The 17,544-nt window shown below is 40.1% G+C and overlaps 1 protein-coding gene across 6 annotated transcripts in view; it reads left to right on the top strand.

The window, feature by feature from the left end:
• The window catches only part of TRAF3 (TNF receptor associated factor 3), a 131,509-nt gene that overhangs the window by 41,972 nt on the left and 71,993 nt on the right, over positions 1 to 17,544 (top strand). For 2 of the 6 annotated variants that reach the window (XM_073241824.1, XM_073241828.1), the window contains exon 2: positions 807 to 937. The exons of the other annotated variants lie outside the window; for them this stretch is intronic. The gene's annotated coding sequence lies outside the window, so the exon portion shown is untranslated. The remainder of the gene's footprint in view (positions 1 to 806; positions 938 to 17,544) is intronic. 6 annotated transcript variants of the gene reach the window in all.

Genomic DNA, 17,544 nt, shown 5'->3' with positions numbered 1-17,544 from the left:
CCTGGCAACAGATTGTGATTGAGAGATGGTTTTCAATTTCAGGCTGGGGAACTAGCCTCTGTGTATGCACTCTCCCAACACCTTGGTTCGTGGGTAGTAAAGAATGGGCTGCTGTGCTCACACCTCCTGAGGACTGACAGTCCTCGACTCCCCCGGAGTGTGGTTGCAGCCCCTTGTGCTGGGATGGTCCTGGCAGAGCTTTCTATCCTTATGAAGGGCTGCTTCCCACACCCCAGAGCTCCAAGAGAGGGAGGCAGCCCTGCCTGTTTTTCTGTTTCCGGGAAATCATGATGGTTGCTTTTGGAGGAGGCCCAAGTTAAAAAGACCCGTGCTCAAAATACTGAACTTGTGAAAATAATGAATAAGGCCTGTAATCTTCACTGACAAAGGACTGTTTGTTATTTCTTAGAAATATTGTAGCTTAGTTACTTTGAAAACCAGTTTCCTTTGCATTTAAACTGTGTTGATATGATTGCCTAGAACTGAAATGTCTGCCTGCTAATATTTCATAAAATGGCACATGTAGAGCCTGGCTGTTTAGGGGTCTGATGTCTGGGGCGGCCCCAGGGGCAGTGACGGCGGCCAGGGCAGCGCTCCTGAGGGGAGGCCCAGTCGCCACCAGAGGAATGTCTCCCACTTGTGGACGATCCATTCTCCTTGTTAGTAAGCATGTAGATCATATAGTTTAAACTTTGGAATTGAAGGTAGAGTTAACCTTTCAGGTCTACATCGTTGGGCATATTATGATGAGCCGCCTACAGGCCTCAGCTAAGGATCTTATCTAATTCAATCCCTTTATGTTACAGATGAGAAAACTGAGGCCCAAAGAAGTTATGCACTTGGTTAAGGTCTTAAAGCAGGTCAGAACCAGATCTAGGATCAGAAACCTGGCTCCTGGCTCTGTCTTCTCCTAAGGATCGCTGTCCTGACAGAAGAGGTTTGCTTTCAGAAATTCTTTTTTTTGCTTTTCTTTTATCAAAAAGAGGCCTGTTATACTCAAAAGAACAGAGCTCTCTAATTTATAATTTTAAAACCTTTACCTTCCCTTCCTTCTTCCGTCTGTCATTTATTGAATGTCTACTTGGTGTGCTGAAGACTTCCAGGGATGGGGACAGCGTCACACCCTCTCCCCTTCAGACTGTAGGCCGTGGTGAGAGTTGGCACCCTGTGCCCCAGAGCACCTCGCCTGAGTGTCAGATAAATTTGCGCTCAACATCTACATTTCTGCCTGACTGTGACATTTTCCAGAGATGCTAAATGCCCAGTAGTAATGGGGAGTGAACCTGAATCGAGGTCACGATACTGTATTTACTGAGGCACAACAGCATAATAGTATTAGGTATAGCTTACAAGTTACCACTTACTCATTAGAAATCATAAGAAGTTAAGCTTATGAAACTTGAAATACAAATTGATTTTTAACCATATGTCAGTTAACCCAGATTTTGAATTTGCCAGTCTTCAAGGAGATTGAGATTTTATTGTGTAACTTCCTTAGAGTAACAGATTGTATTTTCCTGAATGACGTCAATGATCTCTCCCATCCGACATATTCTTCTCACACCAGACTTTGATCAGGAGGTGGGGGTCTCTGTGACCTGGGCCATGTTTGTGACCTGCGTCACCCAGTGGTATGGTATAAGTGGTGCTGTGTGGCTCTCTAGGTCTTAAAAGGGTATTGTTTTTGCCCGGCTTCTCTTTTGGGGATACTTGCTCTCAGGAGAGCCAGTCGTCATGCTGTAAAAAAGCCCAGCTGGCTCATGGAGGGAGCCCCTCATGGCAAGGCCCTCACAGGAGCATTCTGAGGCCCCCCGTCAGCAGCACCTGGCGTGTGTGTGAGTGGCCCGTCAGATGAATCTGACTTTCCACTTTCCTCACATTGTAGCTGAGGCCTCAGACACAGAGGTGCCATCAACCCTGAATCATGTTCAGGTCCCCAACCCACAGAAACTGTGAACATGGCAAATGGTGATTTATACAACTCCATTTTGGGGGAATTTATTATGAAGCCTCGTAACTGGAATTCTTAGTGTTTTCACTCACCAATATTAGGTAAGATATTTTATTACATGCTAAAGATAGAAAGCTTAAGAAATTAGTGTTTTTTTAAAAATAATTAGCCTTAGAATTTTTTTAATAGCTTTTTGGTATAACTTGCACACCATAAACTCCACTCTGTGACAGTATACAATTCAGTCATTTTTAGTATATTCCCAATTGTGCCTTCAGAACATTTCATCATCCCCAAATGATAATCAGATGCTTAATCTAATTTACTCAACAAACAAACAAACGAGTGATTTGGATAACTGTGCATTATGTTCAACTGTGGTTTTCTGTGTCTAGGACACAGTAGGCCCTCAGGCCGTGTCTACTGACTGCATGAATTCAAATTGGAGAGCAATGGCGATAGCCTGACAGGCTGAAATTGGGTTTGGCGGAAGCACTTCTGAAACATCTGTTACATGCGTGGGAGTTCACGTTGTCCCTGGGTTTTCATGGAGGGGAAACAAGGGCCTGATCTGAGGGACAGAGACTGTGCTGCACGGAGGCAGGGCACCTCTGGCCAGGGCTCCTGTCAGGTGAGAATGGAGCACACAGATGTTTGGTGAGCCGTGGGCAAGTCCATGGCGGGCTGTGTGTTCCTCCCTTGCCACACATGCAGTGTTCATGCTCCTGGCAGCCTGCGCATGAGCACGGGCTGTTTGGTTTCCATGCACACACACGCAGAAGCTGACATCGAGGTCAGAAGCAATGGCAGGCCACAGAAGAAGGGGCTGGAGCAGGCTCCACACTCTTCTTTGAAGTGCCAGATAGTAAATGTTTGAGGCTTTGCGGGCCAGTCCTGGGTCTCCACTGGTGGAGACAGCATGTAAAGTAACGAGTGTGGCTGTGTTCCAGTAAAACTGGTTAGAAATGGTGGGCCTTCCTCGGTGAACACACCTATGTGCCACCTGTCTGGTCTTTGGTCCTGACACAGGTGCTACTTGTGCTGCTGTCTGCTGCTCAGGCTCAAGGCATTTAGAGCATTCTCACCATTCTGAAAGATCCTTGAGGGCAGAGGGCACATTTCCCATTGTTGGAGCTCAGGTTTAGTATGTAACAGAAACCCACTAAACGTCTAAGTCTTTGGAGCTCCTGAAGAGTGACAGGCCTGTCACAGATTTTAGGACGGTGAGCACAGGTGACAGAGAAGAAATTAGGCCAGTGGGCAGGTTCAGTGGCATCTGGATCCCATTGCTCTGTGGGCATGTGGTATGTATGGGGAAATCTGGATAGTGAGAATGAGATAAAAAATGCAATCTTTACAAGTTTCCCTGTGGCCCTATACAAAGAACCTAGGACAAATGTGCTGTCACACTTCGGTGCAAGAGAATTAAATTACATCTCTCAAGAGAACTGCATCAAAACAGTCTTAGAAGTAAACTTTCAAGAGAAACGTTTCTGCTTTTAGATCTTGGGGGACACCGATTTTTCTTGATATGAAAAGTCGTGTGACCTAGATGCCCTACCTAAGAGTCTAATAACTTAATTAAGTCTCTAAAGCAAGTGCGTTAGCCAACAGTGTGGCAGGAGTTCCGTAGGTAATTTAGATGAGATAAAACCCCAAAATCAAAGGAACATTCTTTGACTCTTCACCACCAATCAGGTCTCCTTGGAGGAGTACTTACTAATTTTTCACTATTAAATGAATCAGGCATTGTTATTAGTGATAAACCAGTAATGAATTCAGCAGTTTAATCCCATAAAATTGTTCTTTGGCTTAGAAAAATAATTAATTGAAGGAGGACACTTTCTTCACTTGCCCCAAAAATGTATTGAATTAACAAAGACAAATTTTCACACTCAGGTAAAGCCCTGCATATATTACAAAATGGCATCTCACAGGCAGATTCATTAATCGGGATTGTTTTGCAAGGGTCTTCAGACCTTCAGATTGGAGTAAACACCCCTTTTATGTGCTTCCTTGGCAGCTTGTGCTCAGCCATAGGACATCTAGGCGATGAAGTAACTTCTGTTTTCTGCGTGGTTTCTCTGTTGCATTGGAACTGTGTCCTAACGGAGTTGAAACATTTCACTAAGAAAGGGTTAGGATGGGGCTCGGGTTTGACTCTTCAATATTCTAGACTGTTGAAGACACATAAATGTTAAAACCTCAGGAAATAATTGTGTTCACTCCCTCCCCCCGCCAGCCCACTGTTCCACTGAAACCCAGCCCCAGGGTGCGGAGGGGAGGGTCAGAGCATGCGTCCCTGGCCTGCCGGGCTCCTGTCCAGCCCTTCCATGGACACCTGGCCTGCCCTGCCTCTGTCATGCTCCCGGAGCTGTCTGCTGTCCTTTCTCGGGATGACTTCTTCCCCCAACCCCAGCCTTGGGTCTTATTGCCCAGAATTAATGGAGCTGTTCTTAGCTTGGAACCTTAACTCAAAACCCACAGTTCCTAGAACATTGTTTCTGTTATTCTGCCTGGGAATTTGAAAAGGTCTAATACGGCTAGACAGTTTTATCATTCATTGTTAAGAGTGGCTTGGTTTATTACAACTACAAATCTTATAAAACAAAGTTATTTCCTACAAATTCATTTCCATTTGTATTTATTCATCTAAAAATTCTGTTAATATTTAGAATGAGGATTCTGGTATGAGTTGTTGAAAACAGCTCCTGTATCACCTTTAATGAAGATATTTTTGAAATGTAATTTAATGCCTGAAAGTGAATTACTATAGAGGTTTAGTTTGTTGCTTGGAAAAGAAGTGTGAGAAGAAAAGTATTTTTTTAACAAACATTTTCTAAGCTCTGGCCAGCAACTCACTCATTCAATTAATATTTATCAAGCACTATATTTACCAATATAATAAATTTATTATATATATATATATACTTCTATTCTTGTGCTTGATATATATTAATGTATGCACACACACACACACACACACATTAATTAACGACAAGCAGAAATACAGCAAAAAGAAGTTTGGCACCCTAGACTTGTAGTGGGATCTTTTCTCGTATAACCTATCAAATAAGACATTAAATTGATTTTCAGTACTGAGGCACTTTTTTTTTCCTATATGTATATATTTTTTTATTAAGATATTATTGATATACACTCTTAGGAAGGTTTCCCAAGAAAAACAGTGTGGTTATTACATTCACCCTTATTATCAAGTACCCCCCCACACCCCATTGCAGTCACTGTCCATCAGTATAGTAAGATGCCACACACCTATTTGTCTTTTCTGAGCTACACTGTCTTCCCCTTGACCCCACACGCACCATGTGCACCAATCATGATCCCCACAATCCCCTTCTCCCTCCCTCCCCACCCATCCTCCCCCTCCCCTCCCCTTTGGTAATCGCTAGTCCCTTCTTGGAGTCTGCGAGTCTGCTGCTATTTTGTTCCTTCAGTTTTGCTTTGTTGTTATACTCCCCAAATGAGGGAAATCATTTGGTATTTGTCTTTCTCTGATGAGGCACTTTTTAAACAGTTGTTCTTATTGCATTTACTTATGTTTATCATCTTAAAGTCTGAGAATTATAGGAATAGTTCATTTCTCCCAAGCCTTCAGATCCTCTCCACAGGGAGGCCCCTAGGCCCACCAAGTGGGTGTCACTGCTGCATTCACCATGTGCTTCCCTTCGGTAGAGTTCACATCCCACAGGTGCACACGCTGTTACTGGTGCTGTGTCTTCTTCCCCGCACATGGTCAGCAGGCTGGTCTGTCTCAGCCACTTGTGTGGGACCTGCCCTGCCCTGGGCACTCGAGCTGGGACACTAGTTTTCCCCTGGGCGGTTGTGGTGAGCCATGTCAACCGTTGCCTTTACAGGACTGTCTTGGAAATTTTCAAGGGCTTCCTGATTCAACCCAGAGATGGTTTTCTATTACGAACTTACTATTTTTTTCAAATTGTTGAACACTTATATTCTTCAAAGAGTCGGCAACGACTAAGAATAGGCGACTTCATGCTACGAGTGGGCCCTTCCTCCTTTTGCTCTTCCCTCAAGTTCTTTTTCATGGAAGTGATCACATCATTGCAAGGGCAGCAAATCTAAACGGATCCTTCTAATTCAAACAGAGATTTTTGAGGAGAATGAGGTGTTTTCAGAAAGTAGTAAAACCTGCCCCAGTGCTTTTGATATTTAATTTATAGGAAATTCTCTCTCATTTTCTTCACTGCAGGAGCCAGAGTGAGGGAAAGGTGCCATTGCTTGAAAAGATTTACTGGGCACATACAAGAATGACAGTGATGGACCCTGGGGTCAGACAAGCCTTAGCTGTGGCTCCGGCTGCCCTGGGTGCAGGGGAAGAGGTGCTCACTCCCCGCTCTGGGCTCTCCTGGCTTGCTGAGTCTGTCCTGGATGCATTTAGCAGCACTGCTCTAACCTATAAATACAGATTTATTTTCATGTTACTCCAGTAGAAAATTTTATTAATGTAGCCATTTTATTCATATAAAAAGTGTTGAGAGTAGAATATTTCACTCCCCTCCGCACCCTGGGGCTGGGTTTCAGTGGAACAGTGGGCTGGCGGGGGAGGGAGTGAACACAATTATTTCCTGAGGTTTTAACATTTATGTGTCTTCAACAGTCTAGAATATTGAAGAGTCAAACCCGAGCCCCATCCTAACCCTTTCTTAGTGAAATGTTTCAACTCCGTTATTGATTAATTTTGGGGGAAACCTAAGGGATTTTATGTTCATAACAAATCTCTATTTAAATTCACTGAGTAAACCGCAGTGAACCATAACTGTATTAAGCAAAAGCCAACATTGCAGAATAGTCTATTTGCAAGGCCAATTATATTAAAATTTCAGGGTGACCTGGAGAGGTCTCACACTTCTGTACAACTGTAAGTTAAAATAATATGATCACTTGAATGTCATGAAGAAAACTTTTTACTGTTGGGTTTAGCAGTTTTAGCAATGGAGTGGGGTGTGAGTGGGGGTCACATTTGATTAGGAAGTAGATTTATTCTGAAGGGTTTCTGTAGCATGAGAATATTAAATTCAAAGAGATTCTAGAAATACTATTCTAGGTCTCTTAAATTTTCAACATGACTCATCTATCTGTAAGAATGTCTGGCATTTTATATTTTAGGCCTAAAGTAAGTATGCTGTGGTAATGGATGTTTGAGCATGATTTACACTGAGTGGGACTTGAGAGAAACCTATCCTAGTGCCAAAAACACAGCTTCTTTCACCCAAAAGTAGTTTTAACTATTACCCTTGGAGTAGTCATTTCACTCTTATTTGGCTCTTTTTCTCCTTATTCAGATCCATTTGGATAATGCTTTTCAAAAATAAGCTAAATAATTCTAGTCAAGTCCCATATTAAATATCTAGGAACTTAAGCAAATAATTATTTTAATGATTTCAGAAATTTTGTTTTAGCCTAGTCAAAATCTCAGTACCATCTTTGAGGTCAGAACAGCCTTACTTGACTCGGCTGACAGTGCTCTCTTTGATCTGTTAGGTTGGGGATGTCATGTGTTCGTCCTAAGGGAATACACAAAACTCTAGGAATGCTGAAATTCACAACAGTGGAAAAGATGCTTTGTTTTAAAAAGGAGCAAAGGTATCTGTCAGGCACTGATGACAATTTGGGGATTTAGAGGTAGGTATTTTCCTTCTTGCTAAGGAATTAGGTGACTGCCCAGGATTTGAATTGACAGATGTCAGAACCATGGAGAGTACATGGTCAGATTGCCATGGAGGGAGCTCTGGTCTTTGAGGTCCTGGTTTCAGTCCTGGTGACTCCAACTTTGGGTAAGTTGCTAAACGTCATTATCTTAGTTCCTCAATGGGCCAGGGAGGGAGTCGGACCATTGGATAGCCTCTTAAAGAAAATCTAACTTCACAGCATCAATCTTTATTGAGTTTTATGACTTCATAACTGAGCGTGCCTCTGTTGATGACAGTCACCATCTAATAACAGATAATTGTTAAGAAGGGCAGGCCGCTCTGCTGCTCGCTAATGTGTGATGTGGGGAAGGTGCTGAATCTTTGTGTTCAGTTCCCGCATTTCTACAGTGGAGGGGGAAAGAAGGAAAGTATTTATAGAGTGGTGAGGAATAAATGAATAATGACTGAAGTAAGTTAGTAATAGCTGCAGCTAATGTGTACTGACAGGTTACTGTGTGGCAGGCCCTTTCTCAGTGCTGAGGGTGCAAGTCTGAAGAAGATGTGTTTCTTTTTTTTTTTTAAGGGAGTTACTAGCTGCACAGCCTGGGGCACATACTCTCTGAGCCTCAGGATGATCTCTGCCAGGTTACTTAGCAGTATTAAGTGAGGTGCCACACGAGGCAGCACTTACTACACAGAACACAGTAGGTAGTCAGCAAATGTTCCTCTTCATTGCCCTGAAAATACTATCTACGGAAATGGTAGTGTCCATGATAGTATTATTCCATTTGCTAAAATATTTTATGTATTTTAAGATTGTAATATAGCATAAAGACCATAAGTCATAAGTGTACAGCTTGCTGAATGTTAGCATGCTCAACAAACCTGGGTAATCAGGACGAGGTTAAAACAGAACCCCAGAAGACATCTCCATACCCACTTCCATTCACTATTACTCAGGGATATTTTATATAAATAAAATGCTGTACATACTCTTTTGTGTTCAGCTTTTTTTTGCCTTAACATTAGGTTTGTGGGATACATCCGTGTTGTTGTATGTAGCTGTAGAACAATCTTTGTCATTGCTTCATAATATTACATTATGTGTGTATACCATAGTTTCTGTGTCCATTCCATTGATGGACATTTGGATGGCTTCCAGTATAGGGCCGTAATAAGAGTTCCGCAACAAACATTAATACACATGTCCTGCAGTGAACATATATATACATGTATTTCTGTTAGACTGTACTTAGAAGTGAAATTTCTGGGCCATAGAGTATGTATATGTTCAATTTAGTAAATAGCACTGAACAGTTTTCCCATGTTTATAACTATTTTTATTTTTATTAAGGTATCATTGATACACACTCTTATGAAGGTTTCACATGAAAAAAATTGTGGTTACTACATTCTTCCATATTATCAAGTCCCCCCCATGCCCCACTGAAGTCACTGTCCATCAGTGTAGTAGGATATCACAGAGTCATTACTTGTCTTCTCTGTGCCACACTGTCTTCCCCGTGACCCCCACTCACACCATGTGTGCCAATCATAATACCCCTCAATCCCCTTCTCCCTCCCTTCTCCCCCACCCTCCCGGACCCCTCCCCTTTGGTAACCGCTAGTCCCTTCTTGGAGTCTGTGAGTCTGCTGCTGATTTGTATAACAATTTTTTAAAATATTTTTTATTGAAGTATAATTTTTATACAATATTACATTGGTTTCAAGAAAAAAGACGTATTTCTGTGTCTCTGTAAAATCTCACAGTTAATGGGAGAGAGAGAAGGAAGCCAGGCTAACACTAGCACAGACTTGTAAGTGTTACAATGGGTGTCCTTATAGTATAGACCAGGGTTGGAGGAGGGTTGCTTTCACTGAGAAGGGAAGTTTCGTGGAAAGGCACTTAGAGGAGTTTAATTCCACAGAAATCAAGTGTTTCCTGAGGGTTCCTGGCACCTTATTAGGCACTAGGGGGACCACAGAGATAGTTCAGTATCATCTCCGCCCTAAAGTTTAGTGTGAATAGTAGTTGTCAGGATACTTGAAAGGAGTCTTGAGTTTGAGGTAGATGTTTGACAGGACAGTGGAAGGAGTGGGAGATAAGGAGCAGAAACACAGGAGGAAAGAGGCAGTGGGCTATGTTTGAAAGCCCACCTTGTGATGAGAGGGCAGGGTCTTGGCAGGGGAGGGCAGGCTGAGCCAAGCCAGGTTGGGTAGACTCACACTCAGTGTGTCAGAGGAGCAGTTGGAGGAGGGAAATGTGGTGGGGGCGATGCTTTGTGAATTCGAATGGCATCTGATTGTTAAATTGAGTTTCATGAATTCCAGACTATTTCGTCAGAAAAATTATAATTTAAAATTTCATAGCCTCTGTTTTCTCACTAAATTTAATACCAAAAAATTTTTAATTAAGAAAATTATTTTTTCTGGTCCCTGTTCTGTATCATGGCGGAAGTGGAAGACTCAGGAAATTACTTTCTTGCTGAGCAGAACCACACTAATATTTTCCTGTGCCTGTGCCTGTGCCTTGGAAAACGAAATAAACAATGTAGAAAATACGTAGAGACTGGCTTATGTGCAGTTACTTTCTTCCCACTGAGATGAGTCGCCCTTTTGCCTGCCCGGCTCTTTCCTGCCATTTTTTTTGGAGAGGAGTGGAGTTGGGAATATTTAGGAAATGAACTGGCTGCTTTGAGAATGATGGTGATCCTGCAGAACCAGGAAAGGAGGTTGGTTGGTGGGTTTGCCTTCAGATGACCGAATGCGTTTGGAGACAGGCACTTACTTGTCACCAGGCAGCAAACTGACTTGGTGGTAGTTGCTATAGATGGTTGTTTTGTGTGTACCTCCCAGTATCACCTGGATATTTATCCAGGAACCAGTACAGGACTCTCTTAGAGTCCCAGTGTGTGTGCATACATGTATGTAAATAATTTGCATGCATATATATATTTATATAACATATCATTGTAAGAACGTTGTTTAGTATTTTCCTGTCTACAAAGTAGGTACCTGTGGGAACATGTACATATAAGACAGTGCAAACAGAAGTAATTAGCGTAATGTTTCACATTGAAGCATTTTCTGTTTCTAAGGTGTTTCTGAGAAAGAAAATGTGCTGATAAACTCTTGTAGTTATAATGTATTTGTGTGATTCTGCTCAGTAAGAAAGTCATTCTTGAGTCTACCATTTCTGCCGTGATGGAAAACAGGGACCAGATTTACTCTCCAGCAGAACTAGGGTGAGGTGAGAGCTGCTATCTCAGGTGCAGACTTTAGGGGGGCACTAGGAGGCTCAGTGACTGAGATTAGCATCATTTTAATGCAATACTTTAAAAACATCAAATTTGTTACCAAAAAATGCAGAATGAAAAGATCAAATCTTAAATAAAGGCAGGATTAAGGATTTTTCCTTTTGTCTTAGCTCCAGTATGGTTTGGCTTAGCACTGCTACTGATATGGTCTTTATATAAAATTTAGTATTTTATTTCTTGTGGGTTTTTTGTATCAATTTTGCTTTTATCTCTATTACTGAGTTTTTTGGCATTTCCTTAAAATTAGTACATGAAACATGTGCCTCACTCACCTCACCCTAGTTCCAAACCTGGCTGTCAACTTGAAAATTAGATAAAATACATGAAATAACAGTTTTCAGATATTGGTTAGACTGTATTCCCTGAAATAAAGGAAACAAATGAAGTGAGCCCTATGATTATTCCAGCTGATTCTCTAGAGCAGGGGTCTACAAACTTTTCTCTAAAGGGCCAGATTGCAGCCCATATGGTCTCTGTCACAGCTCTGTACTTACCCCTGCCATTGTCCACGGCTATTTCTATACCATGTGGCTAAATGGATGGGTGTAGATTGTTCCAATAAAACTTTATTTGTAAAAAAACAGGTAGCAAGTTGGATTTGGCCCTTAGGCCACAGTTTGCCAATTATGGCCTAGAGACAGTTTCCACATTACAGGTCAGGGAGACAGAAGCCAAACAGAGCCACTGGCCTTACTGAAGTAACAAAACAGAAGTCAGAGTTTGGGAAGGATGAGGAGATGAGAAATCAAGGGGCCAGTTATAGGAGATGAAAGAGCTACTTGAGAGACAACTCCAGAGATCTACAGAAGGACCCCCTTGAGACTTTGGCCGAGTACTGATCCGCACATGCACCAGAGGAAACATCTTGAAGCCAGGAAGAAAACTACCCAAAAGGAGTAGGTTGAACAATTTGTGGCTCCCACCCAGCATGGTATCAGTTAGACCCTTTTAAGGCTTGTTTTGAAATCTTTGTTAGCGTGAGTTCAGAGCAGCCTCTTCATGTAGGGCCTCAGGTGGATTCCTCTGAAGGATATCATCTTACTAGTGGGCCTGAATTAGCCCAAGACTAAAAGGCTGCTGCAGACCTGCCCTAACTGACTCCAAGTAGCTTAACTGTATTCCCAGAACAAAGCCCCAGCTATATTTAAAAGGATACAAAAAGTTCCAGCATCCAGCAGTGTAAAAAATGTTAGTATCTAGCGTCTACTAAAAATTACCAGTCATGCAGAAAAGCAAGAAAATATGACATTAACTAACCAGGAGAAAAATCAGTCCATAGAAACAGATATAAAAATAACACAGATGATGGAAGTAGCAGACAAGGGTATTAAAACAGTATATTCAATAAGGTAGAGGAAAAAGCATGTTCAAAATGAAAGATGTAAAAAAGGACTGAAATAGAACGTCTAGAGATAATAAATACAATATCTGAAATGAAAAATGAGGTAGATTAATAGCAGATTAGCACTATAGAAGAAAAGATCGGTGAACTTCAAGATACAACAATAGAAACTGTCCAAAACCCAGCACAAAGAGTGAAGACTGAACAAAGTAACAGCTTTGGTGGCCAGTGAGACAAAATAGCTGCTCTGAGATATCTGTATCTGTGGTTCCAGAGGAAAGGAGAGAATAGAAGCAGTATTTGAAGAAGTAAAGACTGAAAAATGTCCAACTTTAATGAAAACTACAAACCAAGAAGCTAAAAAGCCTCAAATAAAATAAACAAAACCATACCAAGGTACTGCATAATCCAACTGCTGAAAAACCAGTGACAAAGAGAAGAAAATCTTCAAACGTAGCAAGAAGGAAAGAAGACACATTACACAGGAGGAAATACACAAATGACAGCAAACTTCTGGTCAGAACTTGTGCCAACCTGAAGACAATAGTGACATGTTTAATGTCCAGAAAGGAAAACCTGTTAGTTTAGAATTCTGTACCCAGCAAAAATAGTTTTCAAAAATGAAAGTGAAATAAAAATTACTAGGCCGAGAAAAGCTGACAGAACTTATTGCCAGCAGAACTGCACTATAAGAAATATTAAAGGAAGTTCAGAATATCCCAGATGGGAGCTTTTACACAAAGGAATGGAAAGAACCAGAATGGTCAATAGATAGGTAAACCTTCTCACTTTTAATCTCTCTCTTTTTTTAAATCGACTCTTAAAAGCAAAAATAGCAATGTATTGTGGGACTTCTAATACTTGTAGAGGTAAGTAAATGACAACAATAGCACAAGGGATGGGAGGGGAGAAATGGAGACATGATATTACTGCACTTGAAGAAGTATAATATTATTTGAAGATACACTGGTAAGTTAAAGGTGAATATTCAGAATAATCTCTAATCAGTGGGGAAAAAAAGAAATATTAATTGCCAATTTCAGGGACTATATCACTACAGATCCAGCAGACACTGAAAGGGTAATAAGGAATATTGTGAATAATTTTACACCAGTAAATTTGACAAATAAAAGGAACAAATTTGACAAATAAAAGGAACCACTGAAGCTCACACAAGAAGAAATATATAACCTACATAACTCTATATTTATTAAAGAAACTGAATTGGTAGTTAAAATCCTTACCTCAAAGAAAACTATAAGCTCATATGGCTTCACTAGTAAATTGTATTAAACACTTAAGGAAGAAAGAATACTAATTTAACAAAAAACTTTTCCAGGAAATCAAAGAGGAGCGAACACTTGCTGTCTCATTCTGTGAGGCCAGCACTACCCTGAAAGCAGAACTGGAGACACAGTGAGGGAAAACCACCAGGCCAGGCAGTGTTTTGCATGCACACAAAAATCCTCCATAAATGTTAGTGAATAGAACGCATATAGCAGTGTATAAAAAGATGTTATATAATGATCAAGTGAGGTTATCTCAGGAATGAAAGACTGTTTTAACACTGGAACGTCAATCAGTATAACCCCCAGTGGTAACAGAGCAAAAGGAGAAAAACGAGAATGAAGTACAGAAATGGAAATGCAGGAGACACCAAGGGAAGGGCCGGAGGTGCAGAGGAAGTGATGAAGGCCGATGTGTGTGTAATTGGATTCTGAGAAGGGGAGACATGGTGCAAAAGCAGTATTTGAAAAGATAATGGCTGAGAATTTTCCAGAGACTCTGGAAGAAGCCAAACCACAGATTCAAGATGTTCTGCAAATAGCTGGCCCATAAATAAAAAGAAGTCCACATCCAAACATCTGATAGTGAAACACACCATCACCTGTGAAGGAGCAACAAATGCCTTCTCAGCACCAGCAGCGAGGGCCAGAGACTAGCAGTGATAGCTCAGCACCGGGAGAGAATGCTGGAGCTAATAAAAATGAATGAGTAGTATATGAAACACTGATAATGACAGAACATATACATGTACATAAATATACAGTAGGAAAAAGTTGGAAATATGATAAATGGAGTTAATATTTTAAGGTCCTTGCTGTCCAAGAGAACAGTAAAGATACTAACATTGGACTTGGTAAGAACTTGCACATTATAATTTTTAAAGTAATCACTAAAAAAATAAAAATAGAATGTGTAACATCCAGATTACTAGGGGGCAGAGTCTAGAATGATAACAATCCAGAAGAAGTCAAATAGAAAGCCCCTGGTAAAATAGTAGAATTAGATCTAAATATGAGTAATTGTAATGTAATAATGTAAATATTGCATTAATATTTAATTACTTCCAATGTAAGTAGACTAAATGTTCCAAGTAAAAAAAGATGTCGAATAAAAATTTTTTTAAATCCAACTATATACTGTTTACAAGAAACCCATCTAAAACATGAGGATTGTTGAAAGTAAAGTGATGAAAAAAAAAAAGTAAACACTGCAAGATTGTATAATGTCAGACAAAATATACTTTAAGGAAAAAGACAGTACTAAAGATAATGAGTGTCATTTCACAAAATACAGTGGGTAACTCTAGTTCCTATAACAAAATACTCAGTAGCTTACTATAAACAAATTGCTTGCTCACACAAATCCAGTGCAGATAGCCCTGGTTGGCAGATTGCTCTCCACATGGTCATTTAGGGATTCTGATTTCCTCCACCCTGTGACTCCACCATCTACTAGGAGTTGGAATGCTCTGCAGTATCCTCAGCGTTTGGGGAAGGGACAGTATGGAGAGTCATACAGGTGCTCATGGACTGGGCTTGCAGGTGGTCCGCATTACTTATCTTACACCCTACTAGGCAGAGCCCACATCTTATAACCATTTTTAACTGCAGGAAAGGCTGGGAATGTAATCTAACTTTGTGTCCAGGAGGTTAAAAGAAATGAATTTGGTCGATGATAAAAGGTTCAAATCAAAAGGAAATCATGATTCTAAGTATGGATAAGCCTTATAATATGACTTCTGAATATAGAAAGTAAAGATTGATGTATGTACAAGGAAGAGTAGACAAATGTACAGTCATAGTGGAGTTTTCAACACATCTCAGCAGTTGATAGAATAAGCAGACCAAAAAAAATCTGCAAGCACAGATGTTTTAATCAGAATCAATACCCTCGGTCTGACATATGTATAAATAACATTCCATCCAAAACTGCAATGTATACTTTATTTTCAAGCACTTATAGGACATTTATAAAAATGGGCCAATATTGGGCCATAGTGCAATCTCAATACATTTCAAAGCATTGTTCTAATAATACAGATTATACTCTCTGACCTTACTGGAATTGAGCTATAAATCAGTAGCAAAAAAGATAATTACAAAATCCATGAGAGTTTAAAAATAAGTATTTTTAAATCTCATAGGTCTTAGAAGATGATATAATGGAAATTAGACAATATTTTTGACTGGGTGATAATGAGAATACTATGTATCAACTGGCAGAATACAGCCAAAGCTATACATGAAGCGAGATTTATAGCCTTTAGAAAAGCTGAAAATTAGTAGGCTAGCATTATTTTAATTAGAAGTTAGGAAATAAAATAGCAAAAAAAAAAAAATACTCAACAGGAAGAAAATAATAAATATTAGAGTGGAATTAATCAAATGGAAAATTTATGGTAGAAAAGACCAACAAACCCAAAATCGGTTCTTTGAATAGTAAAATTGGCAAACCTCTCTTGACAGTGATAATGGAAAAAAAGAGGTGGCAAAGTCAATGAAATGAAGGGGAAAAACCACTACGGATTCAGTACTGGGTTTTCAAAAAATATTTTTTATATTTTGTAATATAGAAATACAAAACATTATTAGAAATAGCATCATGTCAGCAAGTTTGAAAATTTGTATGAAGTAAGCAAATTTCTTGAAAAATGTAAGTTAATAAAAGTAACTGCAGAAGAAATAGAAAATCTTACCTAGTCCTACAACAATTAAATCAAATCTGTAATTAAAAATTTTTGGGCACAGAGGGCTTTGTTGTTAAATTCCACCAAACTTTTAAGCAATAAATAAATCCAGTCTTACTCAAGTTCTTCCTCAGAATAAAACAGGGAACACTTCCTAATTCATTTTATAAGGTTATTGTAACTTTGTTACTACATTCCAGCAGGGATAATATAATCAGCAAAGTGTTTATACCAGACAAAGACAAGTAAATTACAACTATTGATTTTTAGTTCTTTCGCCAAGGAAACAAAGTTAGCTTGCCATTTTGCAAGAACTGTAGTCCAAGTTTGGGTGATAAATTGTTTTAATGCACAGCACATGAATGAAAAACTACTGAGGCTGTGTGTGTGTGTGTGTGTGTGTGTGTGTGTTACCATGTGTTACCTTATTTGGCTTGTATAGCTCTTGACTAGATTAAGACCCATGTTTTTGAATATGTGATCATATCAGGGAGGGATCTTTCTGATGTAACTGGACTTTAGCTGTTAAAAGTAAAAAGGGTATTTATTGATCATCTAATTGAAAAATCTGAGATAGGGTGGGCTGCACCTGGGTCAGTTTTTCCCCAGCATCCTCCTCCATTTTGCTCTGTTTTCAAAGGGCCTCTTCACTCCTTTTTGCTATCTATGTGCTCATATTCAAGTTCTTTGGGAAAGAGTGGGAATCTCTTTGAGTCTCAGAGAAGGAAGACAAGATTTCTTTAGTTTTGACTTGGGTTATATGTTAGCAGAGATAAACCAGCTCTGACCAGGGTCTGGGTTGCTCTACTGGTCAGGCCAGCTGACACACAGCCCCCTGCCCCGGGTGGAGTGACCATGGGGAGCTGCACCTGGCAAGAAATTGAAGTGCAGCAACCATTGGAAAAGTGAACAGGTTCTTGGTCATAATTAAGTCTCCATTGAAACAATTGCAGGTGTAAAATTGCATGAATTTTTTATTGAAATTAATTATAAAATTCTACATCATGAAGACTTCTTAGGAGACCACTACATAGCCATTCTGTTAGCATGAATTAAAAAGTCTGACAAGCCTGGTGGGAGAAGTTGAGCACCAGAAGCTGTCATGTACCCTTGTGGTGGCAGCTGCTTTGGAAAATAGTTTGGCTTTATGTAGCAAACTGGAATACACACTGATCCAGTAACCTAGCAATCATCTAGGTGTGTACACCAGAGAGGTACATGCCTGTGTGCTTAATGCAGCTGTACCAGGAAGATCTTAGTAGTACTCAAACTTGCTCCAAAGCAAAATT

This window comes from Manis javanica, chromosome 8 (genome assembly GCF_040802235.1).
Source record: "Manis javanica isolate MJ-LG chromosome 8, MJ_LKY, whole genome shotgun sequence".
Lineage (NCBI taxonomy): Eukaryota > Metazoa > Chordata > Mammalia > Pholidota > Manidae > Manis > Manis javanica.
This window is presented reverse-complemented; position numbering and strand designations above follow the sequence as displayed.